General features: G+C 40.8%; 1 protein-coding gene across 1 annotated transcript in view; it reads right to left on the bottom strand.

Moving 5' to 3' along the window:
- PIK3C2A (phosphatidylinositol-4-phosphate 3-kinase catalytic subunit type 2 alpha) overlaps positions 1-10,548 on the bottom strand; it is a 96,160-nt gene extending 85,612 nt beyond the window's left edge. Inside the window, exon 1 of the mRNA XM_050957091.1 lies at positions 10,444-10,548. The gene's annotated coding sequence lies outside the window, so the exon portion shown is untranslated. The remainder of the gene's footprint in view (positions 1-10,443) is intronic.
- Positions 10,549-17,343: the final 6,795 nt, after the last annotated feature.

Raw genomic sequence — 17,343 nt, 5'->3', positions numbered from 1 at the left:
ATCTTCCTGAATAGTATCCCTGTCCTTCTCCGTGTTAGCAATACCCCCCCCGCTTTGTGTCATCCGCAAACTTTATTAGCACATTCCCGCTCTTTGTGCCAAGGTCAGTAATAAAAAGGTTAAATAAGATCGGTCCCAAAACCGATCCTTGAGGGACTCCACTGGTGACCTCCTTCCAGCCTGACAGTTCACCTTTCAATACGACCCTCTGGAGTCTCCCCTTTAACCAGTTCCTTATCCACCTTACAACTTTCATGTTCACTCCCATCTTTTCCAATTTAACTAACAGCTCCCTGTGTGGAACTGTGTCGAACGCCTTACTGAAATCTAGGTAAATTATATCTACCGCATTTCCTTTATCTAAGTATCCGTCATCTTCTCAAAGGAGATCAGATTGGTTTGGCACGATCTACCTTTAGTAAATCCGTCTTGCAATTTGTCACAATTACCATTGACCTCTATGTCCCTAACTACTTTCTCCCTTAAAATTTTTTCCAAGACCTTACATACTACAGATGTCAAGCTAACAGGCCTATAATTACCCGGATCACTCTTATTCCCTTTCTTAAAAATAGGAACTACATTAGCAATCCTCCAGTCATAAGGCACAACCCCCGAGTTTATCGATTGCTTAAAAATTCTCGCTAACGGGCTCGCAATTTCACGCGCCAGTTCCTTTAATATCCTCGGATGGAGATTGTCCGGGCCCTCCGACTTCGTCCCATCGAGCTGTTCAAGTACGGCCTCTACCTCAGTTGCGGTAATATCCACTTCCATATCCACATTCCCGTTTATCATCCCTCCATCATCGCAAGGTTCCTCACTAGTCTTATTAAAAACTGAGGCAAAGTACTTGTTTAGATGTTGGGCCATGCCTAGGTTATCCTTAACCTCCGTTCCATCCTCAGTGTATAGCGGCCTCACTTCTTCTTTCTTTGTTTTCTTCTTATTTATGTGGCTGTAGAACCTTTTACTATTGGTTTTGATTCCCTTTGCAAGTTCCAGTTCAACGTGGCTTTTAGCCTTCCTCACTTTATCCCTACATGTTCTGACCTCCACAAGGTAGCTTTCCTTACTGATCCTGCCTTCCTTCCACTCCCTGTAAGCTTTCTGCTTTTGTCTAATCCCCTCTCTGAGTTGCTTGCTCATCCAGTTTGGCCTACAACTCCTGCTCATGGTTTTTTTCCCCCTTTCTCGGGATGCAGGCTTCCGACAGTCTCCGCAGCTGTGACTTAAAGTAATTCCAGGCCTCCTCCACATTTAAATCCACTAATTCCTCCGTCCAATCCACTTCCCTAACTAATTTCCTTAACTCTTTAAAATTAGCCCTCGAGAAGTCAAAAACCCTAATCCCAGATCTACATTTGTTTATCCTTCCATCTAGTTTGAACTGAATCAGCTCATGATCACTCGAACCAAGGTTGTCCCCTACCACCATTTCTTCTACGAGGTCCTCACTGCTCACGAACACCAAATCTAAAATGGCATCCCCTCTCGTAGGTGCTTCAACTACTTGATGAAGAAATCCATCCGCTATCACATCCAGAAAAATCTGACCCCTATTATTCTTGCAAGTACTCGTCCTCCAGTCTATATCCGGGAAGTTGAAGTCCCCCATAATCACACATTTCCCCTTTGTGTTTACTTCATTAAAGACATTAAAGAGGTCTCTATCCATATCCCAATCCGATCCCGGCGGTCTGTAGCACACCCCAAGCACTATCTCAGGGGAAGCTCTAGTTGCTTTTTTACCCAGTGTGATTTTTGCCCAGACACTCTGTCTTATCCATTCCGTCGCTTCTTATTTCACTACATTTAATTTCATCATTGATGTACAAGGCTACTCCACCACCTTTGTGACAATACACAGCAACATGTAAGCCCATCCTTAGAAAACGGAACTTGTAAAGTCATTAATAGACAAAGAAGATCTTCTATCATAAATCACTTTCATACAATGAAGTAGTCAACAGTTGCATACTTTAACTAACCCCCAATTACATCCGACAGCCAAGAAGGATAGGATAGTTAGAAGTATATTAATGGTGGTCAGAGTTCCTTTCTAGTTCTATTTTTAACAGGCAGACATTCAATCATTGCGCACACACTTAGTTTGATCACAGCATTCAAGGCTTGTCTTTAGACAGGGTACTCAGAAAGCCAAACCAAATGTCTAAATCTGTTCTCCGATTCTGCATCATTGGTATAACTGGACTGCAGTTTTCTAGTAGTTGGGGGAAAAAATCCAAATGCACTTGATGGGACTGCAATAGCTTTAACAGGACTTGATTTCATGTATGCCAACATTTTAATGTTGAATTCATATGATTAATATATCATAGCTAATGCTCCCTCAATTTTAGCTAATACAAAACAGACTGTCTAACTTGGTTCTGAATGTGGACTGCACATCTGCCAAAATTTCTTACACACCAGAGTGAAAAATGCCTAAAATTGTAGCTTATCAAATTCAGAAGGCAATTAAAAGTACCTACTTAAACTTCTGCAAGATTTGCGAACAGAAGGGTGAGTGATCAGAGTAGAACATTTTTTCCCTCAGGCTCTAGGATTCATAGCAGCATTACATTTAAATTCAAATCCCAGGGTAAGACATGAGAGATTCCTGCATTGTTACTGATCTTGTGTTAAAAATTCATGAAAGATGTTTGTGACAACTGGAATTCATTGGAAGCTCTAGGCCTAGCTAACAGCAAGGTGTAACTGTGCTTTCAGTCAAGTCTTCCAAACACTGGAAGTAATCCCAAAAGACTCAAAATTGTTGCTCTGATCTCAACTACTGAGATATACTGCACCCAATACCATTAGAATGTACACCTCTACCCTGATACAACGCAGTCCTTGAGAGAAAAAAATCTCACCGTCTTATTTGAGACCATGTTATATTAAACTTGCTTTGCCCCCAATTCCTTGTTCCCTGACCACCCCCTCCTGAGACCCCCCTCTCTAATCACCCCCAAGACCTCACCCCCTACCCAACCCCCCCATCCCGACTGCTCTGACCCCTATCCACCACCACCCCCGCCCCCGACAGGCACTCACAGGCAGCAGCGGGAAGCAGAGCAGCGTGGCCCCAGTCCACTCCACTCCACTCCTCCAGCTCCCAGCCGTGGTGCTCCGCTTCCCACTGTCGATGAGTGCGGGGAGGTTGGGGAAAGGATGCCGCCCCCCCCCGCACTCACCTGTGGTGGGAAGCAGAGCAATGTGGTCCCAGCCCGCTCGGCTGGGGCAAGGAAAGCGGTGTCATTGGGGGTAGCTGGGGAAAGGTCTTGCACTCATCTGCCCAGTGGAAAGTGGAGCACCACGGCTGGGAGCTGGTGGAGTGGAGCTGGGCTGCTCTGCTTCCCACTGCTGGTGAGTGCGAGGAGGTTGGGAAAATGACGCCCACCCTCCCTGCACTCAATGGCGGCAGGAAGCTGAGTGAGGCAGCCCCAGCCCACTCCACTCTGCCAGCTCCCAGCCTCAATGCTCCTCTTCCTGCCATTGGTGAGTGTGGGTAGGTTGGGGAAAGGATGCCTCCTCTGTACTCACCTGCAGCCGGAAACGGAGCGCTGCAGCTGGTGGAGTGAAGCAGGCTTGGGCTAGGCTGCTCGGCTTCCGCCACTGCTGGTGACTGTGGGGGGGATCCCTTCCCCCAAGCGACACGGCTGGGGCCGAAGTGAGGGAAGCAGAGCCGGCTGCTCCTGGCCCCCCGCTAAGCCCGCGGGCCACTCTGGGACTGCAGTGTCTCCAAAAGTGCCCTCCCACAGCTCCTTCCCCCAAGACCCTGGTGGGGGGGGGCACAGGGAAGCCCCAACTGCCCCCCAGACCCTCTGCCCCTTATCAAACCCCTCAGCCCCAGCCTGGTTTGGCACCCTTAACATGCTGCTCAGAGCAGTGTGTCAAAGCTTTACCATCTTATATGCGAACCCACGTTATATCGGGTCCCAAGTGTAGTTTTAAACTAGGTATTCACTTATTTACCTTCAAGAGCACAATTCTCCATCCAAATACTTAAATGGCATTTGTCAAATACCTTTTTTTTTTAAATTTAATTGACTGCAATATTTTATTTGAAAATGAAATCTGACAGTTTCCCTTTTCCAAGTCACTGATTTTCCCCTGCATCTGAAGTTGAACTAAGATACCTGTGTACTTTGTCTATGTATTAGCATCAATTATGTCAACATAGACCTGGGCTGTAACTGTTGTACACATTATCTCCAATAACTTTGGATGATACAACCAACGGACAATGACGCAGTTCTATCTAACAACCAAGTTTGATTAAAGTTACAAGGCAAATCCCTTAACTGGTTTATTTGCTTCCTTGCTCCACTTCTGGGAGAAGTTGTATCAGTCACCCCACTGCCCAGTTCTAACTCTATGGTCACCCCCATGTCCAAGCTTCCAGGAGAGAAAAAACAAACCATTCCCACCTCAGAAAACAGCAGGAAAAAAAAAAAGAGGCAGCAGGGTCACCTGAGGGCAACTCCAGTGTTAAAATGCATAAAGTTGATGGGATCAGCATTAATTCCTACAGCGAAACACCAAAGAATGGGAACAGATCACAGCATGAGTGGCTGAGCTGTACCTCAAGCCCTGACCCTGTCCCCACCCACAAAATCTCATCCTGGTGTAGCACCCAGATAAGGACTTCTGTGAGGCCGGAGACAGGATGCCATAAAATGGACCCTCTATCTTAAGTCCACGGGTTTTCTGCTCCTGTCCACTCAGAGGAACATTGAGCCCCACATCCCCTTTGACAGTGAAAGAGCACAGAAGCACCTAATTGTTGGTTCTGTTTCTGCTATAGATTCCAAAGACAGCATATGGAATCAGAATTTCACACTGAACAACATCCAAAATAGTGCTCTTTTTTCTCCACTTGACAGAACTGAATTAATCTGTCTTTAGCAATAAGAGTGAATAAACTTATTTACAGCAAGTGTACTGCTATTTGATTAGATTTACTAAGCCATACATCTGCCAACTATTATGCAACCTGTTTTCATGGCTCCGAATGAATGGAGTATTTTCCCCTCAAGCAATACTTTAACAAAAAACGTTCAGACGCTGACATTTATGTTTACTCAATACTGATCTCCAAGTAGATCATTTTATAAAACTATTAGAAAACTATTTTAAAAGCTGTATCAGTATTAAGGTCGTGAGGAAACTGCCAGATGAAAACGTTAGACTTATCTTCTACAGATAAGGCTACCCAGCAGGAACATGATATTCCCCAAGTTACAATGTATTATATTTTGCCTACCAAAACAGGAAAACTAGTAGTGTACAACATTCTAACAGCAATGTCACTACTGAGATTAGGAATGAATTTATAATTTTGGGTGGAAAATCCAAATGAATTCCAGAGTACTTTCATTTTTCCAGAATTTTAAACTTCAATTTGTTAGAAAACTCCTCAAATCCAGATAAAAAAAATTAACTGGGAATTACAAAGATGTCTTTTCTATAGAGAAACCCTATTACACCAAGCAGAGGTAATCTCACCAGCTGCTCACACTACAGTTAACATTCTTGATCTATGTAAGCAGAGTTGGACAGCAATTTCCTGTCCCAAAATATGAGATATTGATCACAATTTCATTTAACCTATTTATAATCATTCATTACAGTGAGGTACACAACAGTACACTCAAAAGCAGTGTATATTATTTTTTTAAGTCATTTTCTAAGAGAAACTTTACAACTATCAGTAATCTGACCACCCAATGACGTTCCAAAAATTCCAGCACTAAATAATGATGGTAACATATAGGTACATTTCCAACCTTTTTAAAGTAATGCCTTGATGTATAATAGCCCAAGTTTCTTGAAAATAAAATTAGAGTATGTCTTCATTAGCAACATTAAAATGTGACTATGTAGTCGCAGCACCAGCGCTGAGAGAGAGCTCTTCGAGTGCTGTAAAAAACCCACCCCCATGAGGGGAGTAGCTTCCAGCACTGGTGCACTGTCTACACTGCCATTTTACAGCACTGAAACTTGCAGTGCTCAGGGCAGTGTTTTTTCCATACCTCTGAGTGAGAAAGTTGCAGCACAGTAAAGTGGCAGCGTAGACAACGCCTTGGGCTGTGTGTTTTTTAAAAAGTACTCCCTATGGTTGTTTTGCTTTTAAATACCACAGAATTAAACTACTGTGTATTTGCTGAACACATAATGACGACTTAGGTTGAATTTAAAGAATGTACAGACTTTTCCTTTTTAAGGAAAAACTATAATCGCCCCTTTAAGAGATAGCGGGGAAAACCTGTATAAAATAATATGCAGCAATAAAACACTTGAGAGAGTACTAACCAAATGGCAAGGAATTTATAGCATGGTATTCTCCACAGCAGGCAAACTTCACAAGAAGGGAAAAAACATGAGGAGGAAAAGCCTTACTGTTCAAAAAATACCCTTTACCCCAGGGAGTCCCAGATTGGTACAAGCTTTTGAGAAAACCTAACAAGGCACTTCAACCAGAAAATCCAGGAGTAAGCCACATGTCAGTACTGTTATCACTATGTGGTTACCTTGGTGGAATGAGTTGGTATAAATTGAGTTCATAGCTTCATTATTTTGGTACCTCCACAAGTAACTGTCATCTAGGTCTGAACTGATGACAGTATATCCTATTGCAAGTGTCCTGAGCCACCTACTTCCTTCCCACCTGCTACACAGAGTTTATGGAATCTGCATTGTACTTAACACTTAACATTAAAATAGTTAAGTTATTGTGGGTAAGCTTTCCCACAAAAATATCATATGCACTTTGAAAAGCCAAAAGTTGATTCCAAATCATTTTCACAATGTGCAGATTTCATTACTATAAGTACATTCAGCAAATATTTCCTCCTTCACTTACTTGCCAAATCTAGAGTCCAGACTTCTGCACTCTCCTGCAATAACTGATACTGCAACTTCCTTTTCTGAGGTATAAAAAGTACAAAGAGTGCAGTATTAAGAGGTTATGTCACTGACTGTTGGAGGATAAATAATGAACTATCTAGCCTTGCCAAGTAGCTAAAAATCCATTTCCCCATTTTTTAAATATGTACAGAAATTTGTTAGATCTACACATCCATACAACTGATTTATATTCTTTAACAATTTTTTCTTCAAACTTTGCTGTACTTTCCCCAATAAAAATGGAATGCTACAGTAAATTCTGCACCAACCATAGATACTAAAAGGCAGTCAAAAAACTCAAAGAAACTTTTTTTACTTCAGTAGGTTAAATTGAAAATGTAATATTGCATTTTACAGGGTGGGGTTTGGAATTCTAAAGAAAAAGCAAATCCCATATACCGGATTGTATCAGAGGGGTAGCCGTGCATCTAACGAAGTGGGTCTTCACCCATGAAAGCTCATGCTCCAAAATGTCTGTTAGTCTATAAGGTGCCACAGGATTCTTTGCTGCTCATACACTGGATTGTTTACTACATCAAGAATTGTTAACTCTTTATAAGTTGCCATTAAACTTCAGCTCTGTTTATAAACTTTTAGATAACATTCCATTTCAACGTACTTTTCTGACCGGAGTTCAGTGATATCGTTGACTCTAGGAATTAAAATGTATTTCAAATCCTAGTTTACTACTTTAGATGGTATTTAAAAGGACCATACAGAGACATTACCACAATGAGGAACGGACAATGGGTTGGACAAAAAACTAGTTAATTGCATGAAGCTATTTATTGAAAGTAGTGATCTAGAGCCCTGCAAATCCGCAGCAATCCGCTTTATATCTGTAGATATCCACAGATGCAGCTATACGCAGGCCATATTTGTAGATCACAGATCAGTTGATGATACAAAATTTTTATCCACACAGGGCTCTACAGATAAAACTAAAATAGTGTTTCTAACTAGCAATCGAGGGTAAGGAACACCATCAATTTCAAATCCAGTCAATTTAAAGAGAAAAGTTAAATTAAATTTCAGGTATTAAATCTGCTCCCAAAGACCTGTGACAATTGTTGTGATTTTACAATGACATTTTCCTATTTTTAAGAAGCTTGTTTCTTGATTACTGTGGAATGTTCCACACGAGAGAAAAATGACTAGACTCTCCTCCTACATTTATTTTTGTTGATTATTTGTGCAGGTGAACCTTTATGCCCCACAAAGCCCCATCAACAGGGGTACTCTTCGAGGATACATATCACCACAGACAATCCGCTAGCAGGATCGAGATTTAAATTAAATCAAAGCTGATCCAAAACTCACTACATAAAGCATTTTAAGTTAAAGTAAGCCAACGGGGGGAAAAAATGTTGACTAATCTTTTTACTTTGATTTTCTCTAGGTGTTATTAGAAGTAACAGCAGGTAAACCATTTTCAGACTGAAATACATTTTAAAGGTGATTATACTCCTTTAAAAGCACCACCATTTGATAGCTAGTCAACAGAAAAATGACTACCTCACCCGTTTAAAAGCAAGCATTCATTTCTCTCTTTTCTGGGTCTAACCTTCTTCCACCACACACTTTTTTCTTCAGTGCAGCTTCCTTGCTCCATCACTCCTTTATTCATGCTCATCCTTCCTCACTGCACTTCATTTCAGTTTCTCCTGCTTTCAATTGCCCCTCTGTCCTTCTCCATTTTTCTGGATAGGACCTAATAACCTAACTAAGTTTAACCTATTTTCTCCCTCAAGGCAACCACAGAAACCTCTCTTTCAGGTCTAATCTGCATCAGATAGAGTGATGAAGTATTACAGGGAAAAGAAAACAGCCTCTGCCAGAATAAGAGACTGAACTCCACTCTGAATTAACAAGCATTACCAGTGGACGTCAAGGTACTTCCCTTTTGTAACTTCATTTTTCCCCCCTTACAGTTTATCCTTCCCTTCCATTTTCTTTAGGATTTCACTCATGACTGCTGCACATACTACATTCTCAATAGGAGCTGTAAAGGTCTCCTCTGAAACCTTAGGATTGTCAGTTATTTTACATCCATCTCTCCAAAATAGGAGATTCCCCTCAACCCAAATACATTAGTTATTTTTACATCTTAAATCTTTAGTCAGCAAAAGACCATCACTTTCATTTCACTGTTTTAGGGGGCACATTTAACACAGTAGTTCTAAACATCACTAAGACTAGTTTTCCTTTCTTCCATATCTTATTTCCCTCTTCCAGTTATTTTCTTGGAAGTGTCCTCTTTACCCATCCTTCCTCTCCAAGTATTGGACAATCTTAAAAAAGTTATTTATACTACCAAAAACACATGTTCATGTTTTATATTTTCTTGGCTTCAATAAAGAGTAAGACATACATGTAATACATAATCATTTATGTACTGTCAAAGTGGAAAGTGATTATGTCTAAAGAGTAATTTAAAAAAAAAAAGACAACTTAGTGGTTTAAGAATCAGAGTTGAAATACTCAACTTAACTGGAACAGGGTCAAACACCAACACGTGATCAGTTAAGCTCCTTGGCCATCCATGATGCAATAAACCAAGTTAAATGCAGTTTAACTTTTGTGGGTATTGTAGATGACAACTGAGATGCCACATACTCTACACTGGCATGGAGGGGTGGGGGTTGTACTTTACATAAGACTATACATTTTATTCAGTATGCAGCACCAAAGTATTTTTTTTGCTTTCACGGTTGTTCACTAAGCTATATAGCAGTTAACATCTACCCTCTCCAGTCCACCCAAGGTAGCAACCCTGACATCATATACACTCTCTGAAATGCAATCAGATCCTTAGGGGTGAATGATGCTATATAAATGATAAATGTTATTCAACAGATCTTGCAATAAAAATCTTGCGATTAGAAAAAGTGTTGTTCTACTGCTTGAAATAATGCAATTAACAGAGAGAAATTACTAGGCATTTTTACGTGGCAGTTTATGGGCGCCCACGCCCCAGACAAATTTGAACCCACGTAAAGGAAAAGCAAGTTACAGTGACGGCTTCAGAGCCGAGGCTAACTGTGCCGGTTTGCCCCGCTGCGTCCCGGGCCCGGCCGCCCCTGTGAGGCGGAAAGTCACCCGGAGAGGTCACAGCATCCGCTCAGCTCGGAGCCCCGGGGGACCGACACCAAGGGCGGCAGGAGGCCCGAGCCCGGGGGCGGCAGCGAGAGGTGCCGACACGGCCAGTCCCCCTCCCCGCTCGGCACCGGCGGGAGCTGCATCCAGGCAACTCCTCGGCGCCCGCCTCACTGGCCGTGGCCCCGGCGGAAGGCTCCCGAGCAGGGGCCGGGCAGGCCCCAGGCACAGCGCCCTGGTGGCTGCGGGACGAGGCGGCGATGCCGGGGTCTCGGCGGGAAGGGCGCCGGGCGCCGCAGGGGGCCCAGCCCCGGGGAGAGGGCGAGCCCGGGCACCCCGGATGCCGCGCGGGACCAGCCACGGGCACCGAACCGCCTGACGGAGAGACCCGCCCCACGGGCCGGGAGTCCCGGCTACCGGCCACGCTCTCACCTCGCCGCGCCGCTGCCCAGCAGGAGCGGCCATTTCCCGTCCCTGCTACCGCTACCGCCGCAGATAAAGTCACTGGAGGGACAAGCCCCCCGCCGCCGCCGCCGGCCCAACCCCCCCGCACCGTGCGCTCACTTCCGGCCGAGCCCGCGAGCCCGCCTCCTGGGGGCGGAGCCCAGGCGCTGAAGAGACGGGCAGGAGGAGGAACGACTCTGATGGGGGCGGGGAAAGGGGTAATAAGGGCGGGACCCTGCGGACGGGGGCGGAGCGTGGCCTGTTGCGCAAGGGCGGGGCTCTGCGTGAGCTCACATGTGTTGTTATTGTTACGTCATTGTTGTGGCTGTAATAACGTGGGGGGGCTGAGTCACTTGAACCATGGCCTATTGCTCACAGCCCCAGGGGGAGGTGGCAGGGCAGCCAGCCAGCTCCAACTGCCCCCTTTTATACTGGAACCTACCTCCATACGCAACAGGCTGGTTCCTGTAATGGTTGAGGGGGCAGATTCCACCTTGTGGCTCAGACAGCATAGCTTATGTTGTGGCCAGATCTGGCTCATGTTGAGGGTATCCCAGTTCTGCAGAGCCCGTGTATTTTGTAGCAACAAAAATCCCTGCCAGAAATTTTTCAGGTGGTATGCACAACTGAACTACTCTTGCTTTCAGGGTCATATTAACATCAATCAAGGGGCTGCTGGGCCAAAGTTCAGTAAGTAACATGAGCAGCAACCCCTGTCAATGTGTTGCCAGGCCAAAGCTGAGTGGCACACCAGATCACAATGCCACTCAGTTTGGGGGCCGTCTCAAATGGGGCCTGGGATAAACTGGTGATTTGCACACAGCTTTCAAACACTACTCAAGAAAGACCATTGTGAAAATTTTCTCTTGAAATCAATGAGCTGCACAGGCAGGAAAATGTCTATTGTGTCATTGCACAAACAGCACAGACTGTGAGGCTGTGTCAGTTTTAATGTGGAAGAACTGAGGGAGATTTTAAATATCTCCCGGAAAAGCACATTGTACCAATAAGGACATATTTTAAAGACTACCTTCAGTTTAATTGAACCAAAAAATCTTTGACCTGGCTGTATATACCTCTCAAAAGGCTGGATATTGTCATCAAAATAAATTGCTCTATCCAAAGAGATGAAGAGATTTTAGGGGGAGGTGCTACTCAACCTAATTTCCTTTTCTTATCATCTGATCTGAGTAAGAATTTTCAGAATTACTGGAAACTTGCATAACAAACATGTCCTTCTCCTGGGCTTCAGTTCAGTACAAATACAATGAACTTCCTTTATCACATGCTGTGGAGGAAGGGTACTGAGTGTGCTTTCTGGGGAAGAGAAAATAAATGAAACTAAGAGTTTTGGAATGACGCTAGTAAAATAGAGTTAGATATATATAGCTTGTGATTTTTAATAGCAGAAGTAAGTATTTCATCATTTGTCAGTGGAAAAGGCTATAATGTAATCAGGGACATCTATTAAATAAATATTCACTTACTCTAACTTTACAAAATATTTTATAGCCCCCAAATTATCAGCATTTGGAGTGCTGAATTTTTCTAAATTGTCAGAATGAAAAAGAAATAAAAATGTTGTTTTAATAATCTCTGAAAAGTACAAATTGTTTTTGTATGTTCAAAAGTATTATATGTGGCATTTTAGACCAAGGTTAGGCAAATATAACATCTCATTATATCTAATAAAATGCAGTATATGTACTGTAACAAAAATATTATTTTTCAGTATTAATTTTGTAAAAACTTAACAAGAGAATGACACCGTATTCTCTACATTCCAAGATGTGTCACTCACAATGATTGAATAATTCACTGTGACTATCTATTTTATTCAGATAATGAACAACTTTTGACATTTCTGGAGATCCCAAAAACAACAAAATATATAATCCAGGATAGATGGCACATGAAAAACTGTCAGTAAATTGTTCAGTTCATGAAGAAATTACATATATATTGCTTACTTGGAATATACTCTTGTCTTAGTTTTTATATTGGCACCCACCATGGCAGTATCTGACTGCTTATTGTAAGGATTAATCAGTTAGGCTCTGATCCTGTACCATTAAAATCAATGGGAACTTTGCAATAGGATCAAGACCTTTAGGTCTGATAGTGAAAACACTGTGCATTCAGAACTACTATAGAGGGCTTACATGATTGGACTTCTAATGATTATAGCTGTAAAACACTGCGAAGGTGCTAGATAGTACCTAAAATCTGACTGCCTGGGACTGAACCAAATATGAGTCATGGAAATTTGAGAAAGAAAGGGACTAATTTGGTAATTTAGTCCATTTCACAGACCAATGCAGAATTATTCTCTTTGGTCTATTATCAAGTCTATTTCCTAGTCTAGATTAAATATCATAAGCAGCAGGGGTTCTTGCTGTCAGGAAAGCTTCCTGATATTAAGCCTATATTTTTTTATCTCATCATAACTCATTACCTAACTAACTACTCTAATCTATTAAAACACATTCCTATAGTGCCCATCACTATGGTATATAGGTACTGATCCCCTTGTATACCCTAAAATATCCCCTTTTCTTGTTTGCTATTTTTATACAATTTCTTTTCAATGTGTGGTACGATGTTCATAGTTTCTCAACTACATCCACATTAAATTTACACTCCCTGCCTTTGTACCATTAGATATACTTTAATAGAGTTCCCATCCAGCTTTTGGAACCTGCCTCCTATTTGTTATGTGTCCAGCAGGGGTTCTCTTATACCTAGGGTGTTATGGCACCAACACACCTTTTTTGAGCAGTCTAACTTTCAATGATGAGTGGATTCAACCAAGTGGTTCTGCTTCTATAATCATAACTACTTGGCACAAGGCAAGCTTGTAGGTTGGACAAAATTATCCCATTCTTATTTGAACTGATGAGGGGAATGCTGACACAGCCCACAGCTTTGTTTATAAAGGTATAATTATAATGACCTCTCTGTGCCTTGAGTCAAAGAATGGTGTCACCCTTAAAGTATTTATGATACAGGAAATCACTAATGTGAACATATAAATGCTGTATACATGTATAACCAGTGTCACTATTTTGTCACTGTATGTGCTATCAGTTATACACTGATAAAATATCTAAATTACCCTGTACATTTTCAGGGATCCTTTTTCAAACACATGTTTTGTAAGGGTAGATTTGTATGGCAGACTGATTGGAAATAAAGGTTGGTCCTTTATTAAATAAAATTTGTAAATTCAAAGCATACGTTAACAAACTTTTGTCACTATAAACACTTTCTCCAATTACTGGGAAAAATGTCTTTTAAGGATTAACTTTGCTACTGCTATGCTCACCATCCTTGACACTTGTAGGACACTAAGTTTGGTTCTCATATATGTTTTGTCTTAACTGCATATTTCTTTCCTCTGCAGTTTTGTATTACATCTTTTTATTATTTAAATATAGTTATTTTGTAGGAAAATCAATATTGGTGTTTTATGATACATTATTAATAATTACAAATATGGATTTATGAACTTCTAATTAAACAAATGGTCAGCTGCCTAGAACTAATTTCTCACAAAAATATATTAAGCTTATAGGGTCTGATCCAATGCATATTGAAACTGATGGAATTCCTTGTTATATGGCATTAGTTCTCTTGGTTAAAAACAGGAATAGTTCTAGCTCCAAATTCAGAGCTGTATTTTTTTAATTTTACTGTCCAAATTCTGGGAGTGTTTTTATTTGGGGTCCTGTTTCTGTCCTTTATATAAGTAGGAGTAGCTGTGAAATTTGTACCAGGATCCAAATTTGGTTTCTGACCTCCTCACACCAATGTTGGGATCTGATAGTCTGGCTTACACCCATGTTTAGTTTAATATAGTTTCAGGTTCATTTCACTGCAGTGTTTTCACAGAAGAATAACAGAATAAATGTATGCAAAAGACAAATAACATTGTGCAACTAATTATGAGAATAGTGTTATGATTTATAACCAATGTAAAGCTTGCAAATGCCTTTCTTCTGACAATATTCAAGACACAATACAACTTTTATGTATGCCCAGTGCAAAAAGACAAAATATGTACATAACAAAAAAATATTTTTAAGGTTACATGAAGATATTAAAATAGATTTTTTTAAAAAACTTCAACAAAGTTACACCTTAGTGTCTTTTAAACAGCTATTCACAACCAATTCAGCTGACTCTTCTCGGTTACCTGACCAAGATCTTAGCTGTATTATTTGTATTGCTAGCTAGCTTTTATTAACTGGTGAGAGTAAGCTCAAACACAATTGTAAGTTAAACTATACTTCACTGAATGGGAGGTTGTTACTGGAAACACACTGGTCATTAAGGGCCTGAACCTGTTCCCATCAAAATCAGTAGAATAGGATTAGGCCATAAAATAGGAATGGGGAGCATAGCATGCCAGTCACAAAAGCTTAAAATCCTAATACTGACATACGGATCAGTAGTTGGGAACAACTGCTTTAAAAATAGAGAATTAGATCCATAGAGCTATTCTGATTTGGAGCTGAGGATTTGACCCAATATCAATTTAAAAAAAATAAAGATTTGGTGCAATTTGGTTCTTAGTTTGTACTATATATACAGAATATAAAGGATAAGGGGGGAAATCTTAATTTTTAATAACTAAATAAAATATACCATTTTATTTTTCTCAAAGTACTGTAACTCATATGAGGAAACTTACTCATCTGCATGCAGGATATGGACCTTGTTCAGGAAAACTATAAGAGACATTCACATTTGGGCTAATGGTTAAATATCTTAAAGGCATGTAAAGTTATTTTATCTTTTGGATAACTAGCTTTTACAGATGACAGAAATAATTACAAGTTAAGAAAATATTTTCAAAGGTATTCAACAATTATTAGCTAACATGGCATAATAGTTGCAATTCTAGAGCTAAATCCATCTTACCTTACTCTTACAACTAGAACTAGCGCTCTCACTGAGACTATTCAAGAGTGTAATGTGAGCAGGATTTAAACCCTGTTTCCACATTAATTAGAACTTGTATAAAAGCTTCAGTTAAGATTAAAAAAAAAAAAACTCTCACAAATATCATTTTAATCTAATACCACCAGGGGGAGACAGGTTCATTTTGGACTCCAAAAGATTGTATTACTTTATCAAAAATATGTCTGCAGGACTTTGTGTGTTTTCTCTGAATGCCTTCTCTTGAGTAATCTTTACACTCTGAAATGTTTGTGTTCTTGTCATGTTTAAATACATGCTGCCTCCAGCTACAGGTGGTTTATTCAAGAGAGTGCTGCTGTTATTATATTGTGGTTTTTTTGGGAGGCTGGGATGCAGTTTTGGTGTCAGATTGCTGGTCGACTTGGAAGAGGAGAATAGATTGGGATTACATGTTGTTACAGTCTCGTTGCTACATAACTAACTGTCAGTACAGTCTGTCTACCTATGGTACTTATATGAATCCCATCAAAACTATAAAAATGAGGACTTGGGTTGGCCAATATAAACATATATTATTGGGCAGAAAAATAGCATTCTGCTATGCAATTAAAAGAGTGACAGTGGATTCAAATGAAGGCAGATTTAAAAGAAACAATATATTGTAGAGTACTAGTGTGGGTAAATCCTTTATATGCTAAGTACATGCACATTCTTTAGTCAACAATACAGTGCAGTATGGAGAGATAGGATAAATAGCAGATATTCATAACAAATTGTACTCATTTAGCTTCAAGTATCAGAGGGGTAGCCGTGTTAGTCTGGATCTGTAAAAGCAGCAAAGAATCCTGTGGCACCTTATAGATTAACAGACATTTTGGAGCATGAGCTTTCGTGGGTGAATACCCACTTCCTCAGATGCATGTAATGGAAATTTCCAGAGGCAGGTATATATATGCTAGCAAGCAAGCTAGAGATAACGAGGTCAGTTCAGTCAGGGAGGATGAGGCCCTGTTCTAGCAGTTGAGGTGTGAAAACCAAGAGAGGAGAAACTGGTTCTGTAATTGGCAAGCCATTCACAGTCTTTGTTCAATCCTGAGCTGATGGTGTCAAATTTGCAGATGAACTGAAGCTCAGCAGTTTCTCTTTGAAGTCTGGTCCTGAAGTTTTTTTGCTGCAGCTTGATAGTGAACCCAAATAAATTTCACCTGGAAGTCTTACTAAACTGGCATCTAGTGATAAATATAAATAATTTAACATGTTTTATCTATTTGTTTAACCACAACCAGTTAATTGGTATAGTTTGAATTATAATCATCTATATCATAAGGCTTTTCATTTAATTTGCTTTTTTTTCAAATACCTTTCATGCTACAAGTAGTTAATAAAAAATGCTAACTAGAGTAGTGATAAACTTTATTTACTGGATAACAATGAGAGTACAACCAGAGAAATGTACAAAGGTATTCCTTGCTTAAAGGCTCTAATTAAGAATGTAATTTCTACACTAGAAAAAATTCTGAATACCACACTTAAATGCTGGAAATAGGAGGAACAACAAATCTAGTCTTCCATGCTTTTGCTGGAGAATTTCCGGGATGACTCAGAGTATGTGTATTGTGAGCACTCAGACCTTTAATTGAAGAGGCAGGGGTACTTGATCTTCAACAAAGAAGTCTTTTGTTATAAAATGCTAGTCACTAAAGTTAAACAGGTGTTAACAAAAACAGAGTTTTGAACGTTCTAACTAAAAATCCCCCTTCTCAGTTACTGAGGGTATGTCTACATCTACAATTTTGCAGCGCTGGTTGTTACAGCTGTATTAGTACAGCTGTATAGGGCCAGCGCTGCAGAGTGGCCACACTTACAGCAACCAGCGCTGCAAGTGGTGTTAGATGTGGCCACACTGCAGCGCTGTTGGGCGGCTTCAAGGGGGGTTCGGGGAACGCGAGAGCAAACCGGGAAAGG

This window comes from Gopherus flavomarginatus, chromosome 5 (genome assembly GCF_025201925.1).
Source record: "Gopherus flavomarginatus isolate rGopFla2 chromosome 5, rGopFla2.mat.asm, whole genome shotgun sequence".
Lineage (NCBI taxonomy): Eukaryota > Metazoa > Chordata > Testudines > Testudinidae > Gopherus > Gopherus flavomarginatus.
Note: the sequence above shows the minus strand (reverse complement) of the source record. Positions and strands in the feature narration are given on the sequence as shown.